This window comes from Podarcis cretensis (assembly GCF_951804945.1).
Source record: "Podarcis cretensis genome assembly, chromosome: 3".
Lineage (NCBI taxonomy): Eukaryota > Metazoa > Chordata > Lepidosauria > Squamata > Lacertidae > Podarcis > Podarcis cretensis.
Window position 1 is genome coordinate 1,002,036 of NC_137172.1, and position 25,375 is coordinate 1,027,410.

General features: G+C 52.4%; 1 protein-coding gene and 1 long non-coding RNA gene across 7 annotated transcripts in view; one reads left to right on the plus strand and one right to left on the minus strand.

The window, feature by feature from the left end:
* The window catches only part of LOC307212024, a 448,212-nt gene that overhangs the window by 174,635 nt on the left and 248,202 nt on the right, over positions 1 to 25,375 (plus strand). The gene's annotated exons all lie outside the window — the stretch shown is intronic.
* The window catches only part of DTNB (dystrobrevin beta), a 108,191-nt gene continuing 105,381 nt past the window's right edge, over positions 22,566 to 25,375 (minus strand). For all 6 annotated transcript variants that reach the window (XM_079968690.1, XM_079968694.1, XM_079968693.1 and 3 more), the window contains one exon: positions 22,566 to 24,647. The gene's annotated coding sequence lies outside the window, so the exon portion shown is untranslated. The remainder of the gene's footprint in view (positions 24,648 to 25,375) is intronic.

Sequence of the window (25,375 nt, forward strand, 5' to 3'; positions counted from 1 at the left end):
AACTGTTCAACAAAGATCAGGCTTACGAGCTGCTTTGCTTCTCCATCTTCTCTGGTTGGCCTCTGTTCTTTTCTCCGACCGATGGAGAACGTGCAAAGGACTCTACAAGGGCTCTTGTGCCCCATAAGGGAATAAGGGCAGACTTACGTTTATTACAGAATGCAGCCAATGCAGGAGCCACCGCCAGTCCCAAGAACGGCTTCTGCCAACTGCACCTCCAGATTCCCGTCCAGAAGCCTCGGGAAAGTCCAAGCTTGGCAGGTGGCGAGTCAGACTGTTACGGAATCACAGACTTGCAGAGTCAGGAGGGACCCTGAGGGGCATCTAGTCCAACCCCCTGCGATGCAGGAATCTTTTGCCCCCCCCCCCCATGGGGCTCCAACCCACAGCCCTGAGTTTTTGTTTTTTTATTTTTTATAATATTTATTAAGTTTTTTGACAAACAGAAGAAAAAGAATAAACAATTAACAAAAATCACATAAAGAAAATCTAAATACAATACAAAAAACAAGATTTAACATAAAAATAAAAAATAAAAAAAATAAAAATCCCTCTTTCTGATGTCTTCCAATCATTTACTTATTTTCCTGACTTCCTCACACCTCCCTTTTTTGTATTCCATTTAAAAATTTATTCAGCAAATTCATACCCTCTTAATTTAACCTTAATTATTTATCTTCACATATTCTAATTTCAAATTTTCATCTTATATCAATCCCTTCATACATATTCTTATTTTTCCTTATTGCTAGAACCACTTCATTTCATTCCAACGTTATTAGCATTCAATAATTTTACAATATTTCTTTAGATAGATTTTAAATTTCTTCCAATCTTCTTCCACCGACTCTTCTCCCTGTCTCGGATTCTGCCGGTCATTTCCGCCAATTCCATGTAGTCCATTACTTGCATCTGCCATTCTTCCAAGGTGGGTAGGTCTTGTGTCTTCCAATGCTTTGCAATGAGTATTCTTGCTGCTACTGTGGCATACATAAAAAAAGTTCTATCCTTCTTTGGCACCAATTGGCCGACTATGTATATCATTTTCATAATATTCTCTCGTAAGGCATTACATGCCGTAAATTTCATACAGCCCTGAGTTTTTAGAGTCTCAGGCTCTGACAGCAGATCTGTCGCTCTGTCTCTTTCTCTCTCTCTCACTCTCTGGTCTTCTGAGGACGGTGGAGGGCAGAGTGAGAAGACCGTCATGGTCGTTCACTCAGGTTCTTCTCCGTGCCGTCGCGCAGGGGGAGAGCACTTCCTTTGCAGGCAGAAGGTCCCGGGTTCAAGCGCCGCATCTGCAGAGAGGGCTGGGAGAGAGTCCCTCTCAAGGAATCCTGGAGAGACACAGCTGCCAGTCAGTGTAGACAATACACTGGTGGAGGGATGGACTAACTCAGTATGAAGCCTCTTCCTCTGGTCCCCTGGGCTGGTGGTGCGTCAGGAGGCAGCTGGGCCATCACAGAGTGCACTTCTCCTTTTCATAGAATCCTAGAAGGGAACCCGGGGGTCATCTAGTCCAACCCCCTGAAGCACAGCCAATCCTCCTCCCAAGCCAAGGTGATGGTGTTAACGGAGAAATCTGAGGGCTCCCTTGGACCAAAAACAAGGACCCCAGCCAGGAAGACCAGAGCAAAACAGCAGCCAGGAGGCTTGGCCTTGATTGAGGACGGTCGTGACAGGACTCCCACCTGCCACCAGGTGGAACAAGATGGAAGCCCCAGACAAAAGAAGACCCCAACTTTTATTAGCTGCTAATCCCCATGTTAGGGACGCGGGTGGCGCTGTGGGTTAAACCACAGAGCCTAGGACTTGCCAATCAGAAGGTCGGCGGTTCGAATCCCCGCGATGGGGTGAGCTCCCATTGCTCAGTCCCTGCTCCTGCCAACCTAGCAGTTCGAAAGCACATCAAAGTGCAAGTAGATAAGTAGGTACCACTCCGGCAGGAAGGTAAATGGCGTTTCCATGCGCTGCTCTGGTACACCAGAAACGGCTAAGTCATGCTGGCCACATGACCCAGAAGCTGTACTCCAGCTCCCTCGGCCAGTAAAGCGAGATGAGCGCCGCAACCCCAGAGTCAGCCATGACTGGACCTAATGGTCAGGGGTCCCTTTACCTTTAATCCCTATGTTACACACCCCAAACTACATCACTCATACATCACGGTTACATCATGAAAGGGGAGGTCTGGTGGCAGTACTGTGAGCACCCTGGACCCTGCCCCATGGTTCCCCTTGCCCTCCAACAAACACCCATCAAGTGGAACAAAAGAGATCTTTACATTTCCCTCTTTCCCAGCCAAGATCATCACACCCTTTTGTCTTCACCTGGGTTTGTTATTTCTAGAATGGCTACCTGTCTGGCACTCAGGTATCAGGATGCCAGGGATTATCCCTCAGGCAGAGGGGCTGCTGAGCTCACATGCTGAGCTCACATGTCTATAGGAATTTTTGAAGTTCTCCCAGTGAGCCAGTACAGAGATACTACAGTTATCAGTGAATTCTTACATTTGGTATCGTGCAGCAAAGGACCTTTGAATAGATAGGAAAAAACCTGTGATGAAGTGTTTTGTGGGGACAAATCACGAAAGTCACAAAAGCGATTGCGCTGGTTTTGGTAGTGGGCTGCACGTGCAGGATATCTGCTGGAGGGGCAACACCCCCCCAACCTATACATAAATTCCTGCAACAATGGCGTGTAGAGGCGCCCAAAAACATTGTCAGGAAATCCCGCCTGTGCCTCTCCTGCCCTTGCTTCTCCCTGCCAGTAAAAAAACCCACAACAATAAGTTAAGCAGCACACACTTTGCCGCCTGAGAGTGTTGCCTAATGGTTAGAGCAACCCCGAGAAGCAGGCAAGAGAGGGCTGTCTGGGGCAGCCGGAGCCGTTTGCCTGACCGTTGCCACGAGGCTGTTCCTCAGTGCTCCTTGGTGGATCCCATTTGGAGATCCCACAACCAGGGAAAGTTCTGTGGACAGGAGCAGACTTGCTGCACCAGGTAAGCTTCCACCTGACTTTCCGCAGGCCTGCCTGGGGGCTGCCTGCCTGTCTCCGCTCTGCCTCGCCTGCTCCCTCGCATTTGGGTGACTAAGGATGAGCCCCGCTGTGTCATCATTAATCATTTGCTAACTAAATAGCCCACAGATTATTTGCTGACACAGACCCCAGTTTAGTCGTGGGAGAGGCTGATAACATCTCCTGCAAGCAAGCCAGAGCCCAGAGACCCACCCACCCACCTCCTGCCTCCCCAGGAAACAAGCAGCTGGAGGGGAGGGCGGCAGGGTGCCAGGGAGGGGCTCAGAAGGCCATTCACAAAAGGGGGGGGGTATTGTTTTGCTGTTTTCATTTTAACTATTTGCTTGTCTTTTGACCTTGCATTTTGTCCTGTGAACTGCCCTGAAGTCTTGTGATGGAGGGCAGTACTGAAATATAATACAGAATAATGATGATGATAATAATAATTCTGGCCACAGCCGAGAGGAAGGTGGCATAGGAACAGAAGAGAAGTTTGCTGAATCAGGCTAAGTGTCCTATCCGGACCATCTGTTATGGATGCTTTAGCTGAGATTCCTGCACTGCAGGGGGTTGGACTAGATGACCCTCAGGGTCCCTTCCAACTTCTAGGATTCTGTGACCAGTATCCTGTTCTCCCCATGGCCCAAGCTAACAGAATGGATTTCAGTAGGGACAAAGGTCAGGTTCTGCACTTCGGCAGGAAGAACCAGATGCACAAATATAGGGGGGGGGGGAACCTGACCTACTAGCAGTACATGTGAAAAGGATCTGGGGGTCTTGGTGGACCACAAGCTGAGCATGAGCCAACCGTGTGATGCAGCAGCAAAAAAGGCAAATGCTATTCTAGGCTGCATCCACAGAAGTCGAGTGTCCAGATCAAGGGAAGGAATAGTCCCTCTCTATTCTGCCTTGGTCAGACCACACCTGGAATATGGTGTCCAGTTCTGGGCACAACAATTTAAGGTGGAGGTTGACAAGCTGGAAGGTGTGCAGATTAGGGCAACCAAGATGATCAAGGGTCTGGAAACTAAGCCTTGTGAGGAGTGGTTGAAGGAGCTGGGTATGTTTAGCCTCAGAAAGAGGAGCCTGAAAGGAGATAGGAGAGCCATCTTCAAATATCTCATGGGAACAAGCTTCTTTTCTCCTGCTCTGGAGGGCAGGACTCGAACCCATGGCTTCAAGTGACAAGGAAGGAGAAAACAAGCTTGTTCCCATGAGATATTTGAAGATACTAGAGTTGCAGTCTCTCCTTAGCCCTAATTTTGCAGGTTTGCCTCCCTCCCGTTGCCAAGGGGCCAATCCAGCCAAAGTATAGAACTATAGCTGGGCTCCTGCTGTGGTCGGCCAACAGCTGGTGGACCTCTCAGAATCGTGCCTCTGTTCTGAGCATGCTCAGAGCGGTTTCCTTAAAGGCTCCACCTCTGCAGAGCTCTGCACCTTCTTCTTAAGCAGCTTGGGGAGCCCAGATGTCCTGATGTCACACACGCAATCTCGTGTGATGTTCTGATCTTGCTCCATGCCCGGCCTCAACGATGGGGGGTCAGCACCAGGTGGGCAGCAGGGAGTGCTTGCTACTTTGAGCCTCGAATTTGTTCTGTGATCTTGCGAGAGAGGGAGGGAGATGCCACATAGAGTAGATGAGTTGAATACAGCAGCTTTGATGAGGTTCCCAGGAATGCAGAGGCTCCCCAGAAACTTGGCAGGGCAGATTGAAAGCATTTGGGGGGTGGGGGCTCAGCTCTGGAACAAAGGAAAAAAGACCATTATGCAGTTATTTCAATCTAGCCAATTCTCGGAAGAAACTGAAGGCAGATAGAAAATGAAACTGCACACAATACTGAAATACATTGTGCTTCCCATTCCTAACCCCAGACAGAAAATTAATGTAAAAAGAGCTGGAGGAAAATAATCTACAGCTGTCAAACTAAATCAAGAAGAGTCGTAAGTTAGGGGAATATTTTGTCAAAAACTTTAGACTCCTTCCTTCCTTCCTTCCTTCCTTCCTTCCTTCCTTCCTTCCTTCCTTCCTTCCTTCCTTCCCAGGTGCCTGAAACATAAAGGGATGGGGGCCCTGCACACCTCGACTGGAGGGGGAGCACCACAACAGAAAAAGCCCAGGGCCATGTCACTTGCCAGCCACGCTGGGTGGAGTTTGAGGGCCATCAAATATATAGGCCAGTTATTGGAGCCTACGGGGAGGGTCACCTCCAGGAAGGCGCCCTTGCCGGTTCCCAGGAGAGCCTGAGACATTGAGGGCTTGGATGTCAACCGTGTGAGGCAGCAGCAAAAAAGCAAATGCAATTCTCAGCTGCATCAACAGAAGTCTAGCGTCCAGGGAAGTCATAGTACAGTGGCACCTTGCTTCTCAAACGTCTTGGTACTCAAACAACTTAGAACCCAAACACTGCAAACCCGGAAGTAAGTGTTCCAGTTTGTAAACTTTTTTTGGAAGCCGAACGTGCTCCGTTTTGAGTGTTACGCTGAGGTCTGTCTGTTTGTGCTATTTATTTTGTGTTTTTGTTTTTGTGACTGTGTGGAACCGAGTTCAGCTACTGATTGATTGATTGTGTGACTGCAGTACATTGTTTATTTCATTTTATGGATCATTGGTCTCATTAGATAGTAAAATTCATGTTAAATTGCTGTTTTAGGGGTTGCTTTTAAAAGTCTGGAATGGATTAATCCATTTTGCATTACTTTCTATGGGAAAGTGCACCTTGGTGTTGGAACGCTTTGGTTTTGGAATGGACTTCCAGAACAGATGAAGTTTGAGAACCAAGGTGCCACTGTACTGCTCTATTCTGCCTTGGCCAGACCTCGCCTGGAGTCCCATGTCAGTTCTGGGCTCCCAGTTTAAGAAAGATGTGGATAGGCTAGAAGAGGTGCAGAGGAGGGGGGCCGAGATGATGAAGGGTCTGGAAGCCAAGCCTGATGAGGAACAGTTGGGGGGGAGGCCCTGTGCTTTCCAGGTCTGAGTTCTCTCTTTTTTCACCTGGGAGCTTTAAAGAACAGACCTGTGTCTGGAAAGTGTGGATCAGCCATGCCTGGAGTTTGGGATGTTTAGCCTGGCGGAGAGGAGACTGAGAGGAGATATGATGGCCATCTTCAACTATCTGAAGGGCTGTCCCATGGAAGAGGGAGCAAGCTTCAGAGAGTAGGACCTTGAGAGCCAGTGTGGTGTAGTGGTTAAGAGCAGTGGTCTCAGAATCTGGGGAACCGGGTTCGTGTCTCCGCTCCTCCACATGCAGCTGCTGGGTGACCTTGGGCCAGTCACACTTCTCTGAAGTCTCTCAGCCCCACTCACCTCACAGAGTGTTTGTTGTGGGGAGGAAGGGAAAGGAGGTTGTTAGCCACTTTGAGGCTCCTTTGGGTAATGATAAAGCGGGATATCAAATCCAAACTCTTCTTCTTCTTCTCCCAGCTTTTCAATTCTATGATTTGAACTGAGCTTGGAAATTAATGGGCATCATAAGGTAGGAACACCCAGCTCTGGTCAGCTGCACCGCAGCTGCTTCTGCTTGCACTCTTTGCCATTTCTGAACACTTTTCAAGGGCAGCCCCACAGAGAGGTGTGCCTTCTTTGCCTCAGTCTTCTCCGATAAAGAAAACAATGCCCGACCTGAAGAATTTGGAGTAAATGATTCAGCAGAGGAAACACAGCCCAGAATAACTAAGGAGATAGTACAAGAATACTTGGCTAGTCTAGATGTATTCAAGTCTCCAGGGCCAGATGAACTGCATCCAAGAGTATTAAAAGAACTGGCAGATGTGATCTCAGAACCACTGGCAGTCATCTTTGAGAATTCCTGGAGAACAGGCGAAGTCCCAGCAGACTGGAGGAGGGCAAATGTTGTCCCTATTTTCAAAAAGGGGAAAAGAGAGGACCCAAATAATTACCGCCCAGTCAGTCTGACATCAATACCAGGGAAGATTCTGGAGCAGATCATTAAGCAAACAGTCTGTGAGCACCTAGAAAGGAATACTGTGATCACCAATAGTCAGCATGGATTTCTGAAAAATAAGTCATGTCAGACTAACCTGATCTCGTTTTTTGACAGAATTACAAGCCTGGTAGATGAAGGGAACGCAGTGGATGTAGCCTACCTTGATTTCAGCAAGGCATTTGACAAGGTGCCCCATGATATTCTTGTAAAGAAGCTGGTAAAATGCGGTCTTGACTATGCTACCACTCAGTGGATTTGTAACTGGCTGACTGACTGAACCCAAAGGGTGCTCATCAATGGTTCCTCTTCATCCTGGAGAAGAGTGACTAGTGGGGTGCCACAGGGTTCTGTCTTGGGCCCGGTCTTATTCAACATCTTTATCAACGACTTGGATGATGGACTCAAGGGCATCCTGATCAAATTTGCAGATGACACCAAACTGGGAGGGGTGGCTAACACCCCAGAGGACAGGATCACACTTCAAAACGACCTTGACAGATTAGAGAACTGGGCCAAAACAAACAAGATGAATTTTAACAGGGAGAAATGTAAAGTATTGCACTTGGGCAAAAAAAATGAGAGGCACAAATACAAGATGGGTGACACCTGGCTTGAGAGCGGTACATGTGAAAAGGATCTAGGAGTCTTGGTTGACCACAAACTTGACATGAGCCAACAGTGTGATGCGGCAGCTAAAAAAGCCAATGCAATTCTGGGCTGCATCAATAGGAGTATAGCATCTAGATCAAGGGAAGTAATAGTGCCACTGTATTCTGCTCTGGTCAGACCTCACCTGGAGTACTGTGTCCAGTTCTGGGCACCACAGTTCAAGAAGGACACTGACAAACTGGAACGTGTCCAGAGGAGGGCAACCAAAATGGTCAAAGGCCTGGAAACGATGCCTTATGAGGAACGGCTAAGGGAGCTGGGCATGTTTAGCCGGGAGAAGAGGAGGTTAAGGGGTGATATGATAGCCATGTTCAAATATATAAAAGGATGTCACATAGAGGAGGGAGAAAGGTTGTTTTCTGCTGCTCCAGAGAAGCGGACATGGAGCAATGGCTCCAAACTACAAGAAAGAAGATTCCACCTAAACATTAGGAAGAACTTCCTGACAGTAAGAGCTGTTTGACAGTGGAATTTGCTGCCAAGGAGTGTGGTGGAGTCTCCTTCTTTGGAGGTCTTTAAGCAGAGGCTTGACAACCATATGTCAGGAGTGCTCTGATGGTGTTTCCTGCTTGGCAGGGGGTTCGACTCGATGGCCCTTGTGGTCTCTTCCAACTCTAGGATTCTATGATAGTTTAATCTGGGAGTCACTGGGGGACGCATAACAGAAGGGTCATCGCGAACCAGGTGAAGTCAGAAAAAGACGCCACTTGTTCATCTAGCCAGATCTCTGGATCAAGGATCCCCCTGAGAGATCTGAATCCGATCTTTTGGGACTGAGTGGATCCTCAGCTAAGACACCCACCTGGAGAGATCAACTAGCTCCAGGGCAGACACAGAGTGCATTCCTCTCCTCTCGCTGCCCATCAGGTTATTGTTGTTGCTTCTTAACAGAGAGCCTGCACTAGTTTTATTTTTAAGAAGAGTCACTTTGGGTGGGATTCGGGTGGCAGAGAGAAGCTGTGGCTGGTGGGGGGCAGGGAGGCTCTCCAAGCAGTTTTTCTTACCCAAAAATAAAGGCGTGGGAGACTCGGTGACACATGCTGGCACATAACGCATGGTTAGCCTTTAAGAAACTGCCTTGAAGTGCCCACACAGGAGGAGGAAGGGGTCCGGATCAAAGGATGACATTTGTGGGCAGCTGTGACATCAGCCCCTCTTTCCGGGAGGCGTGAAGATGGAGCCGGAGTCCTCTGAACACAGCTTTTGCTGCCCCTGGGCTCAGAGCAAGACAGCCACTGTTTTTGGAGCAGGAGAAATGGACCAGACCTGAGAACACCAGATGCAGCCTCCCTGGCTCAAAAACGCTGGGACCTGCGGACATTCAGTGAAGATTCGAGAGAGATGAATGAAGGTCCTTCGTCACGAATGCATAGTTCAGCTGTGGGACTCCCTCCTACATGGCCACCAACCTGGATAGCTTTAAAAGACAAATTCATGGAGGAGAAGGATCTCAATGTCTCTGCTCTGCCTCCACGGCCAGAAAACCGGTGGCTGGAAACTGCAGGACGGCAGTGGAAGCTTCTCAAAGCAGCAGGTCTTGCATTTCTTTGAGCCAAATGGGAGCAGGGCTTTTTTTGAACCTCTCCTGCAAAAACCGTCTTGGACTTGGGAAGAGACAGGGGCCTGTGAGCCGAGTGGCCCTTCTGCTAGCTCTGCATGTATTATCTCAGCTCTGATGCCTCTGATGCCTGCCCCCCCCTCCAAGCCCAGCCCCGCTTTGCTGTGATGACTTCCCAGAGGCCCTGCGTTTGCCCGACAGTTTAGCCCCATAACCCGGAGGCTGCATTCCTCCGCCATCAATCATTAATGGGCTGCGCCAGGAGGGAGGGTCCCCCGGTGGGAAACGGAGGCGGGCAGGTCACCCGCACAGCCTGAAACTGAAGGGAGAATTCATTTTATGGTGATGGATGGGAGCCCAGGAGCAGACGCCACAACGCCTGGCCCTGAATGGGGCGGACAAGGAGGAGGCTCATTAGCGCTGACCTGGGTCCCAGAGGGCACTGGGGGGCTGTCATGGTCCGCATGGCATGTCAGGGGCGAAGGGGCAGCCAGGCGGTGCTCTGGGTGTCCGACCAATTACTGGGCATGGAGGGGAAGCCAACACGGGACTCCCTCTAAGCCAGGAGAGTTGGCAGCAGACCTTGATGCCCTCTGTATTATATCGGGGGGGGGGCAGACACCCCTTCCCTCCTCTCCCTTATTAGAGCACAGGGTCTCGCTCTGGACATGAGATTCTGCAAGTGGTCATGGTGACATTTTGGGAGGAGTGGGACTTGGGGCCACTAGCCGGGATGGGGGCAGAGAATGCAGGCAGCATGTTCTGCTGGTGCCACCTGCAAGCTGACTGTTGCCCAGAGCAAGGCAGAGGGATGGGCGAGGGGAGGACAGCAAGTCTTGGATGCCCAGGGTTTGGGGAGGGGGGAGAACATACAGTCACACCTCATGTTACGTTTGCTTCAGGTTGAGAGTTTTCAGGTTGCGTCCCGTGGCAACCCGGAAGTACCGGAAAGGGTTACTTCCGGGTTTCACCGCTTGCGCATGCGCAGATGCACAAAACGACATCACACGCATGTGCAGAAGTGGTGAATCGTGACCCGCACAGACGCGGGTTGCGTTCTGCTCATATTGCGAACAGGCCCCCGGAACAGATCTGGAACGGTACAGTGGTACCTCGGGTTAAGAACTTAATTCGTTCTGGAGGTCTGTTCTTAACCTGAAACTGTTCTTAACCTGAAGCACCACTTTAGCTAATGGGGCCTCCTGCTGCCGCTGCACAATTTCTGTTCTCATCCTGGGGCAAAGTTCTCAACCCAAGGTAACTACTTCTGGGTTAGCAGAGTTTGTAACCCGAAGTGTTTGTAACCCGAAGTGTTTGTAACCCGAGGTACCACTGCAGTGGGAGGGAGCCCAGAGTCACAAAGAAGTCGCTCAGGGTCTTTCTTGCTGCTGCGAAAATACAGTGGTACCTCAGGTTAAGCACTTAATTCGTTCCGGAGGTCCGTTCTTAACCTGAAACTGTTCTTAACCTGAAGCATCACTTTAGCTAATGGGGCCTCCTGCTGCCGCCGCGTGATTTCTGTTCTCATCCTGAAGCAAAGTTCTTAACCTGAGGTACTATTTCTGGGTTAGCAAGAGTCTGTAACCTGAAGCGGACACAACATGAGGTATGGCTGTAGATGGATGCTAGCCCAGAGATGGAAAGAAGAAAAAGTACTGACCAGAGAAGAGCTGATGGAATATCCCGAAATGGCAAGACTGACAGGAAAGATCACAAACCGGGAAGATCAAGTATTTCTAAAAGGCTGGAATAATTTTCTAACATGTTTGAGAGAAGCACTGTAAGCATTTGAAATCATTGGCAGGAATACAAAGACACTTGTAAAATAACATGAACTTTGGAAACCATGATTATATAATAGATAGATTACATTAAAAGATGCAGGAACAAAATTTAGAAATAGAAGCCACAGAAGGAAGGAAGGAGGTCTCAAGGTTCGAAAGAACCGCTTTTTATTTTTGGAAATGTTATGTTTGTTGTGAATAACTTTTATGTAAAACTAAAACACAATTTTTTAAAAAATAGAAAGAAAAGATGGATCAGCTCACTTTGTCTCTACACCTGAAGATAGGCTTCTGCTCTCAAGGAAGGTCAACAGGTGCCTTTGGTAAATAGGAGACATATTCTGTGGCGTGAAAATAAGCTCAGTAAACAGAGAGGAAACCCACTTCCGACAGAAAAGGTGAAGGAAATCAAGGAGGGAGCCCGGGGGGCATCTTCTGGGAAAGAGGCCTCCTCTGAGGTCACAGATTCCTCCTCCCTTTAGGTACCCAACACAGGAACCAGAGCAAGAGAAAACTCCTGTTGGCACCACCATGAGGGGGGTGGGATTAAAAGGGGCAGGGGGGGGCATCTCTAAGGGAGACTGGGAGGTCAGGGGTTCACAATGCAGAGGGGTGGGGAGGAAGAGGAGGGGTGGGCAGGCGGAGGAGGAGGTAGGAGATGCCACCCGGCAGGGGGCAGAGCCCACCATCACCCACCAAGGACTAGGGACTCTCTTCATCCTCAGTGCTGGGGGGGGGACATCAGCAGAGCCCCAGCTTCAAGACACAGGGAGCCAGGGTTCAGCCCCTAGGAAAGGTCATCACCTCTGTTGGGGGCAGGTCTTGACTGTGACCCCTGACCTCTGGTGTCAAAAGGCATTAGGGAATTGTTTCCCCCCCCTCTGTGGGGAGGGGGGCCTTCACCTACTTTCGATTACCAATTCCCACATTGCAGGGGGGTTGGGCTGGAGTACCCTTGGGGGGGGGGAGTCTCTTCCAAAAAATCATCTCTGGTTGGAAGGTGGGGGACTCTCATCCCGTCACCCTACAAAGGGGGTCTCCCTTGGTGTATTTAAGGGGGGGTTGGTTGGAGGGCCACCTGCCAGGGTTCCTTGAGCTGTAGCCCCAGCATTGCAAGGGGTCAGACTAGATGGGCTTTGGGGGTCCCTTCAAACTCTACAATTCTATGGTTCTAGGAGAAATGGGGAGAAGGGAGAGGCCCACATCAGTGGGATCAGCGCTTGCTATGCATTTACGCAGCCTGGCCCAGGTGGGTTTTCTGTTGGTTGGCATTGCAAACAAAGGGGTACCCTGAGTGGGGGTGGGTCCAGCCAGTGCCCCACTGAAAGCAGCATGCTGGGGGTGGACATGCGAGAAAATGAAACAGTTTTGGGAACAGATGTGTAACGAATTGAAAAAGATATTTACATACACGTTCCCGAAAAAGCCGGAAGCTTTCTTGCTAGGCTTGATGGGAGAGGAAATAGAAAAAAGCAGAATAAATACAGGTTATTTATGTCTGCTACGACTGCTGCCAGAACTTTGTGAGCCCAAAAATGGAAAGCATCAGAATTACCAACAATATAGAGGAGTTGCAGACGAAGATGGTTGATTATGTGGAACTAGCAAAACTGACCTGTAGAATCCGAAATCAGGAGGAAACAAAATTCCAAAAAGGTTGGAGTAAATTTATGGAGTACATAAATAATAATTGTAGAAATTTGAAGACTCTGGCAGGACTGAAATAAATCTTACGATGTAGATAGGATTGGGTACAATAAGAAACTGTGGAAAAATAAGAAAACCTGTCAAAGGGAGGGAAGGAAGTCAATGCTCAGCAGAATGTGGGGAAAGAAGGTGGGTAAATGACTGTTGAATTTTACTGTATTTTGTTTGTTTGTATTAAATGAAACTTTTCTGAATTCTGGTGCTGGAGGAGACTCTTGAGAGTCCCATGGACTGCAAGAAGATCAAACCTCTCCATTCTGAAGGAACTCAGCCCTGAGTGCTCACTGGAAGGACAGATCCTGAAGCTGAGGCTCCAAGACTTTGGCCACCTCAGAGAAGACAACCTGGAAAAGACCCTGATGGAGATGGAGATGGAGGGCGCAAGGAGAAGGGGATGACAGAGGACGAGATGGAGGGACAGTGTTCTCGAAGCTACCAGCATGAGTTTGACCAAAGTGCGGGAGGCAGTGGAAGACAGGAGTGCCTGGCGTGCTCTGGTCCAGGGGGGCACAAAGAGGCAGACACGACTAAATGACTAAACAGCAACAACATCATTAAATGAAACACCAATAAAAAGCATTAAGAAAGAAAGAAAGAAAGAAAGAAAGAAAGAAAGAAAGAAAGAAAGAAAGAAAGATGAATACTGGGGTGGGGGCACAGACCCCCCCTCTTTCAACTGGGCTCCTGCCAGACCAGCAGCGGAGGCACATTGGCAGCGTGGTAAGTTTGCCCCTTGAAGAGAGGATCTGGGTGTGCCTCTGACATGCCCCCCTCTCGGCTCCCCTTTGCCATTGATTGCGGTGCCCTCCCTGCGAAGGGTTAAATGACCCAGCCGCTTCCTGCTGGCAAGACAGTGAGCCCCCAGGGGACCTTGTGGGGTCATTAAGCTCCCTTTGGGGAAGGGGCCATCTGCTGGGGTCTTCAATAGGGGTTCATCCCTGCTCCTTTGGGTTGGGGGTAATTGGGTTTAAGCACCAAACTAATGAGGTGTGAAAACATTTGCACACACAGAATAAACAGAGGGGGGTGAAGAAGCCCCGAAGCTGGGATGAGGGGAGGGAGGGAAGGAGCAGGCACTCCTGCGAGGAGGAGGAGGAACCTAAGAAGAGCTTGCAGGATCAGGCCAGTTGCCCATCTAGTCCAGACTCCTGTTCAAACACCAGCAAGCAGGATTCGAACACAAAAGCCATTTCCCTTCCTGCAACTGGGATTCAGAAGCATTGCACTGCTGCCTCTCACTGTGGAGGCAAAGCAGAGACATCTCTCCTTTTCCATGAATTGGCCTCATTCTCTTTAAACGCACCCAAGTTGGTGGCCCTCGCGGTCTCCTGTGGGAGGGAGTTCTGCAGGCAATGTGCTGCATGATGAAGAACTTCCTTTGTCCCAAATCTTCCATCGTTCAGCTTCTTTTTTTAAATACATTTTTATTAGTTTTTAACATATGAATTAACATTCATACAACAAAGCTTCACATCTTATACAATATTTTTTGGACTTCCGTCAACACCTCTGATGATTTTCCGTCCTTATCACTTATTATGCATTTCTTAATTTCATATTGCCTTTAATTATCTTTAACTAATAATTCTCCTCATTGTCTTTTTTGCAATATTCCAAATAATTCAACTTACCAAACCGCTTGCAAACCTACTGGCGTGATCTGTTCATCACAATTACTTTCCAAATAGTCTGTAAATTAACTCCAGTCTTCTGAGAATCTCTGGTCCCGCAGGTTTCGAATCCTTCCCATTAGTTTATCTAATTCTGCATAGTGCACTTCCATCGTTCAGCTTCATGGGATGCCCACAAGTTCCTCAGGCCTCCTTGCCCAGCCCTCCCGCCCAGTTTCTCCACCTCAGCCCAGTCAGGCTCAGCTGGGGGATCCTCTCCCAGCTGGACCATTCAGGGGGACTCCTGCGTTGCCACCTGACTTCGCTCACCCCCCTTTCCTCAGCCGGACTCTGCACCCCTTTTCCTGATTCACACAACCACTTTGAAAAAGTGGTCCGAAGGGGAGGGGAGGCGGCAAACAGAGATCAGTGCTCACCCTAGTTTTCTGACTGCATTTTGTTTTAACCAATTGCAATGTTGTGTTTTTATATTGTTATAACAAGCCCCGGGACCTCATGGCGAGAGGCAGGGAAGGAATTTGATAATAAATAAGATGAAATAAATCAGGTTAGGAATTCAAGACCTGCAGAAGGGCAAGAGGTTGTCTTAGGAGACCATTTTGGGAAAAGCATCTTCACCGGAAGAGCATCTGCCTGGCATGCAGGGGTTCCCAGATTCAATCCTGCTGGCCTCTCCAGGCAGGGCTGGGAGAGACTCCTGCCTGGAACCCCAAAGAGCCACTGCTGCCAGCCAGTGCAGGCAAAACTCAGCCAGATGGACAAAGGGTCTGACTCAGGAGAAGGCAGTTCCTAATTCTCACCTATGCCCTTGTTCTTATCCTGCACACCTGGAGGGATCCAGGCAGGGGAAGGTGGCTCAGGTGCAAGAGACATTGGAAGGCAGTTGCTGCCCATTTCCCCTCATCACGCAGCATCTGCTGCTGCCTTGAGCTCCTCCTGCCAGGGATTATTTAATTGCAATTCCTGCACTGCGGGGGGGGGGGGTGTTGGCTAGAGGACCCTTGGGGTGCCTTTCAACTCCACAGTTTATGCCCATCTGGGTGGCTCCCAATAGAACATTAAAACACAATAAAACATCAAACATTGAAAGCTTCCCTAAAGAGGGCCGCCTTCAGATGTCTTCTAAAAGTCTGGTAGTTGTTCTCTTTGACATCTGGTGGGGGGGATTTCCACAGGGCAGGTGCCACCACCGAGAAGGCCCTCTGCCTGATTCCTGTAACTTGGCTTCTTGCAGCGAGGGAACCGCCAGAAGGCCCTCAGAGCTGGACCCTGGCGTCCGGGGTGGAGAGGCTCCTTCAGGTCTACTGGGCCTTCAAGGTCAGCACCAACACTTTGAACTGTGCTCAGAAACGTCCAATGGGAGAAAGGCAGGGAAAGCAACATCATAAACAAACACACCTTTAAGCCAACTAACTAATGGGAGCTCCCCGCTTCTGCATGGTCCGCCTGTGCTGAGACTTCCAGGGCATCAGTTGCCAGCAGACACAAAGTGCCAGGAAGAGGGACTGCAGATCCGAATTTGGCACGGCAAATCCATGGGCATCCTGGCTCAGTCGTGGGGCAAAGCCCCTCGTGCCCCAGCCCAGGCGGGGCTGGCACCACGCGGAGCTGCCCTCTCTGACCTTTGACCCGGGAGCCGCCGCCGCCAAATCCGCCCAGATTAGCGGCAGGCTGCCCTTTGACCTCCCCATTTGCTGGCCTGCTGTTCCTGGCCCCAGCAGGCCAGGGGGACCGCCAGGTCGTTGCCTGCTTCCCGGGGCTGCTAATGACAGCTAATAGCTCCACTGTGCTGGACTCTGGCGGCAGCATAGCTGCCCCAGCAATCCTATCCAAACAGCTGGGCACCTGCCAAGGAGCTTTTGGAGCTGCATCAACAGGCCACCTGGGCCTGCAGCACGAAGCCCTTGGGCTCCCTGTGGCTGCAGTTACAGTCATCTCCAAAAGGTGAAAGCTGGGCAGGATAGAGCTGGAAGGGACCCCAGCGGTCATCTAGTCCAACCCCCTGCCATGCAGGAATCCCAACTAATGCATCCAGGACAGAGGAAGCCTCAAAGCAGTTCTTCTTGGGCATTTGTAAACAGCAGGACCACCAGCCCAAGCAGTGGGGCTCCTCTCCCAAAAGGGGGCCACCAGGGGTGGCTGCTTCAGACATGGCTGGAATCAACAGCCTCCACTCGCTGACCCAACTTGGCTCTTGGTGGCATCATCCTTTCAGAGGCAGCAGGGATGTCCCGTGGCCCAACGGCAGGGCCCTGCCAGATCATAACAGCCTGCTGGACCCCCTCACACAGCTTCCCGTTGCCTTTGGAAGTCCTTCTTTATTCAGTGCATAGTTAAACTGTGGAACTCACTGCTGGAGGAGGCAGGAATGGCTTGGAAAGTGGATGAGACAAATTCACGTGGTTTCCCACCACTGCCATTCCACAGCTCCAAAGCCCAGCAAGAGCATTTCCTGCTGGGGCCCTGGCCAGCGGCTGCCAGGCAAAGTCTCGACCTGCCTTCCCAAACCCATCTGGCTGATTGAGGCTGGAGTCCCAAACAGAGCCACGCTGAGGAAGGCTGGAGTGGGCAAGAGTGGGAGAGGTGGGGCAGAGGAGATGGGCCACAGGTTGGTGGGCTCCTCCTGGCATCTCATCACCCGTCTTCATCAGGGCCAGATCCCTGGTCCTCTCTGCCTGTTGGGTGGTGAAGTGGATGCTACATGTGGACATCAGAGAAGCCACAGAAGTGGCCAAACCCTGGAAACACCCCCCCCCCACCTGCTAAGGGTTGAGGTGCCACTTCGATTTTGAAAAATCCCAGAGACCAACCCAAATGTCACAAAGTGTCATTTTGCTCACCAGGGCAAGACGGTTTGAGAATATTATACCAATCCTGGACCGACTGCACTGGGTGCCAATTAGTTTCCGGGCCCAATTCAAAGTGCTGGTTTTGACCTACAAAGCCTTAAACAGCTCAGGACGACAAAACCTCAAGGACTGCCTCTCTCCATATGAACCTACCCAGACCCCGAGATAATCTTCTGAGGCCTTTCTTTGAGTGCCTCCTCCATGAGAGGTCCGGAGGGGTGGCAACATGAGAATAGGGCCTTTTGAATTGATTTCTGTTGGAAGCCAAGCCTATGGTTATGGGAGAAAGAAGACCCTTTTGGGGTGTTGATGCCGTGAAGCCCTTCATCATAGACTCAGGCTGTATATGTGTAAATAAACCATATATTATAAAGACTCTGCCGTCTCCACTGTGCCTCATTTCCAAAGGAAACATTGTTATTGAGTCGTTTAGTCGTGTCCGACTCTTCGTGACCCCCTGGACCAGAGCACGCCAGGCCCTCCTGTCTTCCACTGCCTCCCGCAGTTTGGTCAAACGCATGCTGGTAGCTTCGAAGACACTATCCAACCATCTCGTCCTCTGTCATCCCCTTCTCCTTGTGCCCTCCATCTTTCCCAACATCAGGGTCTTTTCCAGGGAGTCTTCTCTTCTCATGAGGTGGCCAAAGTCTTGGAGCCTCAGCTTGGAGAGGTTTGATCTTCTTGCAGGCCATGGGACTCTCAAGAGTCTCCTCCAGCACCATAAGGAAACATTAATCCTGGGCAAGTCCCTGGAATTCTGGAATCCTGCATCGCTCAGAGATTGGGATGGTGGGCAGCAAAAATAATAGCGAGCAAGTAGTGAGCAAGTTTCTGAGTCCACCAGAACTCTTCATCAGGTGTGGGGTATAGAGTTGAAGGGTGCAGGGAACCGGCCTTAATGTCTGCATTGGTCCAACCCTCGCTGTTGCAGCCTCTGCCTGGGTATGGGTCTCAGCGTGAAGAGTGCCAGCACTGTCAGGATTTGCCACTACACCACAGGCCCCCAGAGCCCCCCATGGCAAACACCTGAGCGTCCTTGCAAATCCCGAGATAAGCATTTGGGCGTGCAAGGCCTTGGCAGGGAAGGGCTGTAGCTCAGCAGCAGAGGACCCACCTTGAAGCAGAATGTCCCGAGTTCAGCCCTCTGGGTCAGGCTGGGAGGGACCCAACTCCTGGAGGGTGTAGACAATACTGAGCTATACTGGTCTGACTGAGTATAAAGTAAAAAAAAGGGAAAGGGACCCCTGACCATTAGGTCCAGTTGCGGACGACTCTGGGGTTGCGGCGCTCATCTTGCTCTAAAGGCAGAGGGAGCCGGCGTTTGTCCACAGGTCATGTGGCCAGCAGGACTAAGCCGCTTCTGGCGAACCAGAGCAGCGCATGGAAACGCCGTTTACCTTCCCGCTGGAGCGGTACCTATTTATCTACTTGCACTTTGATGAGCTTTCGAACTGCTAGGTTGGCAGGAGAAGGGACCGAGCAACGGGAGCTCACCCCGTTGCGGGGATTCGAACCACCGACCTTCTGATCGGCAAGTCCTAGGCTCTGTGGTTTAACCCACAGCGCCACCCGCGTCCCCAGGTATAAAGTACATGCCTATAAAATTACTCTCATGGGGGGAGAGGTCCCTACATTCTCCTCGCTTTGCCCCAGACACACCAGGACTGGATGGCCACCTGCGGCAGGAAGGGCAGGCCAGCCCCCTCTCCTCCTTTGTCCTCCTCCCGGCCCAGACGGGGCTCTAGAATTAATACCCCCACCCCCATTTGTCCATCTCCAGAGGTAGCCTGACCCCTTCACCTTCCCTGCTCCCCGCTGACCCCAGCGCCCCAGGAGGAGCCCAGGCCTCCCTTGACCCTCCGAGTCGGCCGCCAGCCTCATTAGGTGCCGACACACACAGGCTCAATGACTCCGCAGGGGATCTTTGTGGCGTCCCCTCATTATCCGGCCAGGACAAACAGGGCTCTGGGCCTTGGCTTTTTTGGGGGTCTGGAGAGGAGCTGCCTGGAGCCAGAAAGGGGAAGAGGAGGAGGAGGAGGAGAGCAGGAGAGGCAGCGCAAGGTGTACCAGGGAGCCAGCGCCTGCCCACCGGCTGAGGCCTCTGCCCAGCGGAAGCAGCCAAGGAAGGGGCAGGCAAAGGGGGCTTTGTGCCCCTGGGGCTTCTCTCGGATCACCTGCCTGGTCCCACCGGAAATTCAGGGCACACACCAAGTGAGATGGACGGGACTTGTTTTATTAAATATTTGGCAGATGAGAGAACGTGGCTTCCAGTTTACAGCTTGCAATTAGACGTGTTCCCAACATGTACAGAATCTCCCAGGTATTTCAACCTTTTCTTTTGTAAAATGAAAACACTCATGCCCAGGACTCACATTCGTACATTCAAGTGTGTGCTCCCACGCAGACACAGACATGAGAAGTGGGGAAGTGGTTGTAAACTGGAATTCTTACAAGGGTCCTCACACTGGCCTTCAACTAGCACCCGGACAGATTTGGGTGTGCGGACAAGGAAGCGTCCGTCGTCCGTTGCAGTCCTAGTGATCGCTTGAGATCTAGCCTGGGCTGGAAAACACAGGCCCCACCTGGCCTCTCGAATGTGCTCACAACTGAGGCCCTGGCAGGAACTCAGGGCTCTGGAAGGGCACAGATCCCCAATGCCCTGCACAGCCCAGCCCTCCCTCACAGCCTGGCTAACTGAGGGGAGCCCCAGCGGCATGGCACAAGCCCTGGCTACCCAGTGTGGCAAGCAGCACCTGAGACCAGGAACATGCCCGCCATGAGCGCCCGTGGCCTAGACCCCCTGGATCGCTTTTCTGCTTATCATGGCCCCCACTTGCCATCTGGCTGATTCGCCTCTGCTTCCCACCTGGGAGGAAACTCACTCTCCTCTGGTCTCCCTCCTGCAGTTCCACAGAAACTCCCGGCCACATTCTCCCCTCCAACATCGTCGTCACGTCCCAGGCCCTCGCGGTGGCCAACCTGGTGCCCACAAGCAGGACCCCGTCTTCTCCCCACCTGCCATTTCCAGCAACTAATATCCAGAGGCCTCTGACAGGCATTGCAAAATGAGACCGTTCCTTTTCACTAGCCAGGTATCTGCAGAGCACAGGCCTGAGGGGTTGCCTAGCTGGCAACCTTGGACAGGTGGAACTGGGTCCACGCACAACTGACAGCGACAGCGACAGCAGCAGCAGCAGCAGCAGCAGCAGCAGCAGCTCCTCTCGGCCACCCCAGCCCCACAGCCCTGGCACAGTTGCTGCCCTCTAAGCTCCCGCTGCCTCGACTTCCTTTCCGGTCACCTTCCCCACACCTGTTTTCACTTGGCAAAGCTCCCCAGGCCTCGAGTCACTGTGATGAAAGCCCCCGGGCGAAGGGCAGGCTGCCACCAGGGGCCCTGGGCTGGCACAGGCGCCAAGTCTGCCTGCTAAGGCCTTCTCCACCTGGCTGCTGGGTGACTTTGAAAACGCAGGAGGCATCTGCAAGGGGGTCCCTGCTCAGACGCTTTGCTTTCTCCCCCAGGAGCCCACCCAAAGCCCACCATCCCCAGTCTCCAGGGGCTTGGGAGAGGGCTGGCACAGTTTCCATCCCTGCTTTGCAAAAAGATCCAGGACGTAACTTTGCACATGGATGCTTGTTCTGAGGGAAGGTCAGATTCAGGGCAACAGATGCCACTGGAGATAGAGTCCAATTGCAGTTCTGTGTGGACATGATGTAGGAAGATATGAACAGGCAGATGACCCCCCCCCAAAAAAAAACAACAATAACAGCAGCAGCTCTGTTGCTGATCCCCAGAAGCAAGAGAATTGGGGGAGCCACTGACCCACCTGGAACGAAAACACAACCAGCCCCTCCTTCCCTTCACCAACGTGGCACCTTCCCTAGAATAGCTCAGTCTGTAGAGCCTGAGACTGAATCTCACGGTTGTGGGTTCGAGCCTCACAATGGGGGTTGGGCTTAGATGACCCGACTCTGCAATTCTATGATCCAGTGTTTCCCTGTTGCTTCCAGAAGCCCAGAGGTGCCCCTGCAGAGCTTAAGGAAAAACTAGTTGCTGTTGCTGTGAGGAATGAAAGGCAAGGAGCAGGAGGACAGGGGTCATAATGGCCGGCCAGCCTGGCCGCCAACACCGTAAACCAATCCTGCCCCACCCGGCTGGAGCCCACCAGCCACAGAGAGCCTTCTGGGACCCCCACTCTGAGCCACAGTAAGGCATGGAGGCCTTGGCAATGCAGCAGGGAGGCCTGCAGTCCCGGATGGTGGAGGCGGCCACCTCACAGGGACAGCGGGAGCCCTTGGGGAGCGGCTGCAAAGGAGGTCCCGGCCGATGGGACGGCAGCAAGCGAAGGGTGCCTTGGAAAGAGGCTTCATGTCCAAGCCCCACTTTCAGACCACAAGGAGAGCCTGCTGGACCAAAGGTATCCGACCAGCATCTTGCTCTCACAGTGGCCAACCAGATACCCACAAACTCGCAAACAGGAGAACCCTCTTGCCTCCTGGTAATTGGTAGCATTATTTATTGGCTACAGGGAGCAATCAATGGCCTTTTAAACTGGTGTGTCTGTGCATTGCTTTTGCTTGCTACCATGGTACATATTTTTGAGTTTTTATATTGTACACCGCCCTGCGATCCTTTGTTATTTTTAATAACAATCTTAGGATGGTGTCCCAAGGCGGGTGTGGGGACGTCCGGCAGGCTGGGACAAATCCCTCTCTTTTAGCCCAAGCTGGAACCCCGGCAGCCAGAGGCTCTTTTGCCTGAACTGAAAGAGCAGAAGCTTTGCACCTGGAGAAGAGGCAGAAACCGGGGGAGCCTCCGAGGTCCAGGCAGAGCGGGAGGCAGTGCTGCGCCCGCCAGCAAGCCTGACAAGGGAGCTCTGGCAGAGCTCCAGCTCTCGTGACAGGCAGAAGATGGTTGCAGGAGCTTCCTGGCCTCTCCCCAATGGCCCCTGCAGGCAGAAGAGCCCCCTTCTCCCACTCGCCTCCCCAGCCCCCTTTTCTCACGGCCAGGGGGATTTCCACAACCGGAAGCAGCCCCAGCTGTCACTGGGAAAGTGAGAGATGCAGAGGCTGTGCAGGCGCCCCTGGAAAACCCTGGCTCAGCCCCACGCAGAGCTTCCGCCAGGCTGAGACCGGTCGAGGCCTCGGAGGGTTCAAAATGGCAGGCGGCCGTGGGGCTGGCCGACAACCCCCCTTGCCCGCAGCTGCTGGGGAGGCAGAGAGGGTCTGCGGCCCCATGGCCACCGACTGCCTCTCCATCTCCTGCCACTCTCAGGAAGACTAAGAGCAGGCTCTGGTAGGGTGAAGCATCTGCCAGACCACTTGGTAGGCTTATATGCACAGAGTTTTCAAGATATGGGGGGGGGGGCGAAGGGACCAAGGACCACGGCATAGGTCACTGTCAAACACAGGCTGGCAGCAAGAGGAAGTCCCAGGAGAGTTGAGGGACAGGGATTTGGTCCCCATCCCGGGCATCACTGACTGGTGTCTTGGAGTGGGTAATGGGGGCAGAGGAGGGGGCTCCTCCTGGGGACAGTCCAAAGGGGGGAGTGGGCCCAGAGCGGCAGGAAGGAGGGGCTCTCACCTGGGGGAGGAATGACCTTTGGTGACAATCCTCTCAGCTGCTGCTGCTGTGAAAGGCTATTGCAGGGGCACAATCTGGCTGAAATGAGGGGAGGGTGGCAGGCCAAGGGAGGGGCTGGTGGGTTTCCTTCGCTGTCTTTTGCCTGTGGGTGGCTGCTGAGCGAGGTGGAGGGCGTCTGGTCTGAGCCAAGCAAGGCCTTGCCTGTGTTTGGCAACATGCCAGAATGACCCAGGAGAAAACCCTGCTCCGAATCCCCTCCTTTCTGCTGCGTTCACGAGAACCAAAGAAATGCCACCCTAGACAGTTCTCTGCAGTCACAGAGACCACTTCCAATGCCCAGGGAGGAGAGAAGCAGAACTGCCCCCCCAAAACCAGCCCAAAGGGGCGGATTGAGTCCAGCTCCCCTTCTTCAAACGCTGAGGCCTGAACCTTTCCGCACCACCAAGCGGGATTTGTGCTTTGCCCAGAAGTTTCCCTTGCAGCTCTTCCTTACCCAGACACCTCACCAGCCGGAGTCCAGCACGTGGCTCGTCACCAAACCAAAGGACGGCCAGGAGCCCTTTGGGTCAGGGATGCTTTAGCTGTATTTGATGCACTGCAGGGGGTTGGACTAGATGCCCTTTGGAGGGCCCTCCCAACTCGACAGTGATTCTCGCTTTGAGCAAAGAACCCAGCAGGTTATCATCACTCCTTTCCTTGCCTGACAGCCCATTCACAATATTTTGGTTGGACTGTATCGCCAGCAAACATGGCTGTGTCCCCCCCCCTCTCTCTGGAACATGGAGAGACACGCAGGGATCCCCTTCCCCACTCCCAGAGAGCCAGGGCAACCGGGGAGCTCACTCTGTGCCAACTGGGCTCCAGGGATTATTGCTCTGCCTTCCTTCGCTGCCCCCCCATCCATTTACGCCTTTGGCCCATCCACCAAGAGCCACTTTCCAAACCCCAAACAAGGCCAGTAGTAGAGAGATTGGCTTCTGGTGCCAAGTACCCAAGTGGGCCAGGGTCTTCTTCGTTCAAAGACTAGCTGCTTTTTATGAGTCCTGCAATTCAGGGGGTGGACTAGATGCCCCTTGTGGGTCCCTTCAACTGAGTGAGCTGCGCTGCTGCTGCTGCCCCACCACTTGAAGATTCCGCCCAGAGGCTGGGTCTCCCTCCGCCCCACTCCTCTCCTCTTGGCACTGGAGCCGGCACAAGACCTTTGGGGACTCCGGGGGGAAGAGCCAAATGGCAGCGCATTCCGTCCCCTGAACATGGGGCACATTCCTCCAGGATGCTGCCTGTGCAACCACTGTTGAAAGAAGTGGGGGCTAAGCTGCCACATTCATCCCAGTGGGCTTTGTGTGGGCCAGAACTGCCCACCTCCCAGGGAGCCATCCATCCCACTTGCCTCCCAGCCTGTCCTGTGTGAACTGCACCCGCAAATGGCCCAGGGAACCCGACATCCATGGCATGTGGGGAAGGCCAGAGGGGCTTCCGCATTCCACAACAGAGCATTCCGCCCACACTTTGCACATGGAATAAGAAGTCTGCTTTTTCTGGAGACCACGCGGAGGGTGGCCTGTGGGTGGTGAGGTGACCGCTCTGCCGGGGAGGGGAGAGGATGCTTCGTGGGAGACATGGCCGGTCTCTGCCTGGAAGTGGCTCTCGACAACGTCTTCTCATCCAAACTTGAGATGAGGTGCTGCCCAATTAAGCACGGGGGGAGACGGATGGAAACAGGACATGCAAACCAAAGGAGATGCCCCCGCCCTCCCCACCCCCCAGGAAGGCTGCCACGCGGTCCGTTGAAAAGAGGCGGCTTCCCTGCGAGTCCTCGCGACTTGACAATGGCAGATGTGTCGGCTGGCGCATGCCTCGTCGGAAGGATGTGGAAACGTCTTGAGAAGAGGAGATCGCGCCTCTTTACCTGCGCCAAAGACACAGAGCAGCCAGTGAGGCGGAGCCTGGCTCTCCTGCCTGCAGCGGGAGACCACCCGGTGCCCCTCCAAAGCCCGCTCCCCGCAATGAGCTCTGGGAATTGGAGGGGCTTGTGGTTGGTTAGAGAGCAGAGGATTTTCTCAGGCTTGCCTGTTCATGAACATACCCTCCCTGAGGTTCCTTGGCAGAGACCCAAGAGCCGTCAAAGCTGCTTTCAAACCAGGGGGCATTAGAACTGTGGGGAGGGCATGTTCGTGTCCTCCGAAACCTGCGCATACCTGAGATCCCTTCCAGAGCAGAGCCACAGTCGGGGGCCCCTTCAGCTCCAGGTGGAGAAGGAAAGGTCTGAGAAGCCCTTTTGGACAGGAGGGAGCTCTGCTGGAATTGATTAGGTGGTCACAGGAGTCAAGGGCAAAGATGACTCTTCCAAATCTACACTCCCAAGATCTGAAGCCGGGAGCCTCTCCTTCTGCTAAGCGCCAGGAACAGGGAGGGCGGGACTCCCAATACTGAGGGGTCCCCCACATCAAACGACGAATTCATCACCAATGGCTTGGGCACCACCTGCACTCAGTTGGGGGAAGCTATGCCCCTGTGCACTGGGCGGCCACATAGGGTCAAAACGCAGCAGTGGAGGAAGCCCCTTGGCTACAGCTGTCAGGCTCAGAGAACCGTGGCTGTGCTGAGGGCAAAAGGGATGTTCAGAAGTCCCCGAGA